This window comes from Diceros bicornis, chromosome 8, assembly GCF_020826845.1.
Source record: "Diceros bicornis minor isolate mBicDic1 chromosome 8, mDicBic1.mat.cur, whole genome shotgun sequence".
Classification (NCBI taxonomy): Eukaryota; Metazoa; Chordata; class Mammalia; order Perissodactyla; family Rhinocerotidae; genus Diceros; species Diceros bicornis.
The window spans coordinates 45514706-45521855 of record NC_080747.1 but is presented as its reverse complement, the minus strand read 5'-3'; the positions used below and the strand labels follow the sequence as shown (position 1 = coordinate 45521855).

Below are 7150 nucleotides of genomic sequence, written 5' to 3'. Positions count from 1 at the left end.
CTACGGGGGCAAGAGTGGATGTGTGAAGGAGGCATATTACGAGGCAACTGCAATAATCCAGTCGAAAGAGGATGGCGGCTTAGACCAGTGGTCACAGTGAAGGTATGGATTGGGGTTTTTTTTAAAATATGGAACCTAAGAATTTCTGTTAGATTGGCCATGGGGTTTTTAATATCCTATTAAGATCTTCCCAATTTGCGCACATGCCCCATGTTCCCCCACTGAAACTCCTATTCCCTCAGTACATATAGTTTAAATTAGCAAGAAAGTGAAGGCTATTGTATCATTGATAATTGCCTTTCAACTCTTTCAAGGGTACTTGTGGTAAAAAAGAAAACAGAATGAATATTAATTTGACTAATCTGAAATTCATAGGCTCTTGTGAAGTGCATTAAAATGAAGAAAAATATTGTGATAATGTTGGGAGCATATTAAAATGGAAGGGAGTGAGAGAGCCATTTGTAAAACAGGTCAGTTAAAAGACCAGTGTTTATAGGTCAGTTATACATGCCTCTATAATCAAGTGCCATCACAAAATTTACAATAAGGCCAAACAAAAGACATTAAAGAAAAGAGGTTAAGCTAATAGGCTTTAAAACCAGATGGCCTGTGTTCTAATTCTGGCTCTGCAATTGCCTGGCTTTGTGATCTATTTATACCTCAGTTTCCTCATCTAGAGAACTGGGGTGAGGATAATAATGACACCTACCTCATAGAGCTGTTGTGAGCAGTCAGTGAGCTAACAGATCACATTTACAATAGAGCCTGGTAAGTAATAAGCACTCATTACATACAAATAAGTGCTTACTAAATAAATTAAATGTATATATGTATATATATACATCGACATATGTGCTAAAGCTTCATTCCAAATTTAGATGGTATTTTCTGTACACTAAATATCCTTGATAACATGGTGATTTATGTAACAACTTGTAACGCATTTTTGGCTGCTAATAAACTATTTGGAGAAAGCATAATCTCTAAAACTCCAAGAAGAAACTTAAAAGTGCTACCATGATAATATTTGATGGAAGAAAAAGTCATTCAAAATTCTATCCAGAAATAAAGCAATATGTGTTGATCCAAACACACATACTGTACATCAGCCCTTGTCCAGCACTGTGTTAAGTCTACTGATACAGACTTGAATCAGGAGCATAGCACTAACACAAACAGTGTGGTGTTAAAATTTGAAACAGACTTCTCATTCTTACTTTGCATTAAACTGTTGCTGTTTTCTACTATTTGAGGACAATGACCACATCTCTTCTTAAAAAAAAACAAAAAACTGAATTCCATAGAGCATGGCCATGACTATAAAATCAGAGTGAAATATATTTAAAGCTTTTTTCTTGCTCATTTGAACATCACTTTGAACATGTCGATAGAAAAACATTCTGAATTTTTTTGCAGTAGAAAATCAGTATGTTAATGATTTGCAATTTAATTTGATAAACAACTTTCAAAGTTAAGGAACACTGTTTTCTTTGTCTTAATTAGTTCTCAGTATAAAAGTGCTCTAGTTTAATGGTCTAGATTGAGGGGATTTTTTAACCCTCAGAAGCAGAATCTGCCTTCTATTTGTGTAGAAGTCCCCCAATATTCTCACAACATTGGCGACTGAAGAATTGGGCCGATATTTGCACCTGTACATCATTTGCACCTGCATCCCCAATAACTCCAGGAAAAGTGGCTTCAGTGGGAACCAGTTAGAATGAGCCTGATGATTTGGGTACAGAGAGAAATACTATCGCTGGCGTATTTTTATTGTCTTTTGAAAATTTTGTTGACATTTTTACCCCTGAAAAGTGTTCATTGTGGTTGCAAAAGTGTACCATTTGTTTTATAGCATAAGAGATTTATTTTACTTTAAAGGCCTTCATCAAAGCTTTGTCTTTGGCAACTGAAAATATGTCATGCAGAATTGCAGTCTGTTATCGAATGACATTAATCTAAAATCTAAGGTTACCCCGAGGTGAGGAAATAAATTGAAGTTGGGTGTGTTGAACATGGCAGATAGAGTGATGCTCTACACTAAACTAATAATAAACCTATTTGGGACATTGTTAGTCTTTTAAAATAGTGAAGAGTTTTGTTGGCTTTAAAACAAGAGTCAGGGAAAAACAGATTTTAACATATTTGGTTATTTTGGAACAAGAAAGAAAGGAGACAAAAATGGAAACAAAAATAGATATTCTCTTCAAATTCTATATCTTTAGAAATATTTCATTGTTGTGAGAACCATTCACTATATCTTTCATAAATGGCTAATTTAATAGCAAATCTAAAGTTATTACAGTTATTATGGCAGACCCAAAAAACAATTATATTTATAATGGTTATAATGCTTTCTCATCTATTGCATTTAAAAAATACATATATGTTAGGAAATTATGGCTAAGAATGATATGGGCTTTTTGGTTTTATTATATCAATATTTTCTGTTAATTAGTCGATGAATTAGAAACCACATTAAAATTAAGTTTCCTTATTTACAAAGAGCTTGGGATGTTTTTGAAAACATGGTTCAGTCATTATTAAAATAGATTAGAAAATATCGTTAGACTCAAACCCTAAGTTGTCACATCCTTAAGATCTGTCGCCTTTATTAACTCCTTAAGCGCTGTCACCAGCTAGTGTGCATTTAGTCCTGCTTCGTTATGTTCATATGTTTCTTATAAGTCTCATCCCTGAATTTCTTCTAATTAGCTCTGCTTGTTTAAAAATAAAAACTAATAGAAGTAAAATATATTAGCTTCACTTGGTTCCCCAGGCATCCTTACTAACAATAGAGTGTAGATAGGCCAATGCAAAGCTCCTTACATACATTCATTATACAACATAAGACCTGGACAAAGGAGGTTGTCATATTATCACCCTTCTGAAAACTCTGCTTCGATTATAACATTATTCAAATTCAAATTCTACTGGATAACAAAAATCACCTACTAATTGGGATAAGGAACAGCTTCCTACATTTACCCATGATTAGCATAATATCAAAACTCAGTTTCTAGAATTCTCAGTTGGAAAACTTTTACAATTATCATAAAGTTAGGTTATTTGGAAGGAAGAACACAGAGAAAACAGAAATGAAGAAACAAGAATGAAAGGAGAAATTACTAGATAGTAGACTTTCAAAATAATTTTTAAATTAATTGCTAAAGAGTTACATATGCATATAAGTTACATATACATATAAATACATGCATATATGCCTACATATATGCATATATTCTATGCAATAAATAGCATTTTAAGTTTTATAAATTAATTTCACTTCCACTATCTAATTTGATTTGAAAATTGATAGACTTTATTTCTTTTACTAATAAGCTGTATTGAAAAGAACAAAAGGGAGAAATATTTTTTAAGTGTGTCCAAAAGTCCAATGGACCATTATTAGTTTGGTTTTATCATTTAAAAAGAGACATATTCACTGAATGCTTATGATCCAAATATGATCTAAACTATTAAATATCTCTCCTAACCATGAGAATAATTAAAGAAGGTGGAGAACTCGTAAAAATACACACAGACACACATAGACACAAACGGATTAATTTTAAATAACAAAAAATGTAGGAGTTGGAACTTGATTCTACATACTATGGAAGCCATTGAGGAGTTTTAAGCAATTGAGAGTCATGTTATGTATTTAGTTTTTTAAAAATTATTCTGTTTTTTTATTTTTATATGAAATACCCTGATTGTACTCTGGCCTGTTTTTTATCAACTACGTTTAAGTCTAATATTGCTTTCACTTTGTGCTTTCTGTATACGTTTTCTGACCCTGCTCCTGTCATGATATCTCTTATTTCGATAATTTACCTATGTCAGGACAGTGCGATGGATTTATGGAGGCACTTGATCTTTAAAAATCATGCGTGTCATGCCTTCTAGGGATGTCTTTACCTACAGTACCCCTAAAGTGGTCTGACCAATAAAAAAGAACCAATTGGAACTAATTGTTACTGTGAAAAAGCCTGAAAATGAACCCATAACATTGGATTTCAAAACAACGAAAGGGCTGAGAGCTAAAGCACAGAGAAAGGTCTCAAATGTTAAGTAAGCATACTTCAAAGTGAAAAGAAAATAATACTAATATGCATGCCTTTGATTATATAACCTTTTTTATCCTACAAAGAGCTCTTGTAGTAACTCATTTTATTCTGGCAATCTCTTTATGAGATATTTTATCTCTATTTTAAAATCAAGGAAGAAAAGCAAAAAAGGCTAAGTGACTGCCTTGGATCACAAACTTGCAAATGACAGAGCAAGGCCTTGAACCTAGGTTATTTGATAACAACTCCAGGACTATTTCTATCACTCTACATAGTGTTCCACAGCCAAGACCTGGAAAATTAAATGTCTCAGATGGATGCGAGCTCTTAACGAGCAATCTCAATGCGGGGTTGAAGGGAACTTTATCAGGATTACTTGTGAGATTTTTTAAAACCATTAACAAACATGCACACACACACATACACACGTACACGCACTCAACTGTATGCTATATACACAGACTACGTTATCCCTAGCTTGGGATATTGTCATAGTGAGCCATTAATATCGATGGGAATGACCATCAAAGGGTGTAAGGATGTTTAAGAACAAAAATAGTTGAGAATCAATGATCCAATAATTTCATTCTAAAAAATAATCTTGAGTAATTTTTACCTGAAAGTAAGAAGAAACAAATTCAAATAAATTAATATAAATGCCAAGACGGTCACTGAATAGATCAGGTATGGAATAGGCTTGTATAGCAAATGAACAAAGTCATACCAAAGGATAAAAACAGCAGGATTTCGTGCATCTGAGAGAAGAGTGTCAGGAAGATTTATACTCGAAATACATTGAGACACATAAAATTAAATAGAAAACAAAGGAAATATTTATCAGTCAAAGAAACAAAACTTCATTTTTAATTATAAAAGAAAACATTCATTATTTATTTAAGAACTTGAAAAGTACAGAGAACTATAGAAAAGAAATTAAAAATTACCAAGAACCTCATAACACATGGATAAGCACTGCTAAAATTATAGAATATTTTCTTAATCACATGTGCATACATTGTTTTAACTATATCTATTGTTTGCCAGAGAAGCTGAACATTTTTATATACTCACTATAAATATTTATTAACACTTCTGTTAACAATAATAATAATTTACCCTGACTTTGTAGACTTTGTAGACTTTCTGTCTACAAAGATATGCTACTAAGTGCTTTATGTGCATTATCTTGGTTAATTCCTTTTTCATTGAAAAATAATTGACATATAACATTGTGTAATTTTAAGGTGTATACCATGTCGATTTGATACATTTATACATTGAATATGATTACTGCCATAGTGTTAGCTAACACCTCTATCACATCCCATAATTATAATTTCATTCTTCTAAATGTCTCATGTCTTTTTTCTATCGTTAGAGTAACAGTGCTTCTTGAAACTCTGCTTGTCTAAGCTCTTTTTAGTTTAACAATATTAACTCTTTCTCTGGCATATCCAAAAGGGGTTCTAAGCTACTTTTAAAGAAAAGTAATTAGGGGAGCTTTGTGGGTGATTAATATTTAGGGAGGAGTGTTAACAGATGACGTGGAAAAGCAGATAAGAGGTTGGGTTTATTCTGTGAATCTCCAGGAATACTATTGAATTTTGTTTATGTAAAAATATTTTGTAAGCTATTATGTATTTATTTTTCAAAAAGAACCTTTATTATTTTTATAAAAGCCTCTATGCTCTTATGCTTTATTATCAGATGCCTTTGGAGCAGATGCTCTCTGAGCTGGAGCATTCTGACCCTTCTGAGCTTTCGGAGGCGTTGCCCTCTGGCCTGCAGCTTCCTGGGCAGGAACCTTCCGGGCTGGGGCCTTCTTGCCCACAGTGGTCATCTCTTTTGCTGCAATCTTTGCAGCAGCTAAAGGGTGCAGCAGCTGCACCCTTAGCAGCAAGTGTTTTTTTGGGAGAAGCATTCAGGGGAGCTGCCTGTTGAAGCTTCCTGACTTCAAGCTTGATTATTCTGTTCCTCATTCTCTTTGCCTTCGTGACTTTATAACGATCAAAATCTGTCCTCTTTGCTTTCCTCTGTCTGGCTTCAATCTTCTTGGCCCATCTTGTGGCTGCCCATGTTGTATGGACATCTGCCTCCTGCCAGGCTTCTCGGACATACTCGCGGTGGGCACGGTGTGGGTGCTTGAAGATGAAGTCAGTGGGGTGCATGCATTTGAAAGGCACAGCCTGTCTCCCCGCCTGAGTGCAAGGTCCATCAACCGAAGCTCTGTTCTGATCAATAACACCTACAGTTGTGACCAGCTTCCCGGCACAAGGCCCAAAGGAGACATAGGCCGTGCGGCCAACCTCCATGATGTGCCTGAATAACTCATTGGAGGGGTTCAGCGAGAGCTATAAGCTGCAATTTAGCATAAAATTATGAAGTAACTGTTATTACTATTGTTATAATTTTTAGTTATCAAGATTTAAAAGTCAGATTTCAGAGCCAGTCCTGATGGCCTAGTGGTTAAAGTTTGGCGTGCTCCACTCCGGCGGCCCGGGTTTGGTTCCTGGGTGCAGAACCACACCACTCATCTGTCAGCAGCCAAGCTATGGCAGCGGCTCACATAGAAGAACTAGGACTTACAACTAGAATATACAACTATGCACTGGGCCTTTGGGGAGGAAAAAAAAAAAAGAGGGGAAGATTTGCAAAAGATGTTAGCTCAAGGCAAATCTTTCCCGGGAGAAAAGAAAACAAATTAAAAAAAGAAAAACAAAAGTCAGATTTCAGATTATTAAAAGAAAAAATATTCAGGCAATTAGAGTGGTGTAGCAACAGAATAAAAAATGACCTGGGTGAACTCATCCCCCCACTGGAGGTGTCCAAGCAGACATCCCAAAATATAACGAGTGCTTATCTGTGTATTTATATATATGTGTATGTGGTGGGTAGGGTGGTACTTATATTCATGTCATTGGTTTACCTAGTCATTCAATTAACTTTTACACTTTCATTGAAAGTCTACTATATGTAAGATCCCGTGATAGGTACTTGGTGGAAAACACTGATGAACAATATTACTTTGTAGTCTAATGGGGGTGATAAAATATACAAACAAAAAATGTAATATTAAGTATGGA

General features: G+C 34.6%; 1 pseudogene; it reads right to left on the bottom strand.

Moving 5' to 3' along the window:
- Positions 1-5757: 5757 nt before the first annotated feature.
- LOC131409231 (large ribosomal subunit protein eL14-like) overlaps positions 5758-7150 on the bottom strand; it is a 59709-nt pseudogene continuing 58316 nt past the window's right edge.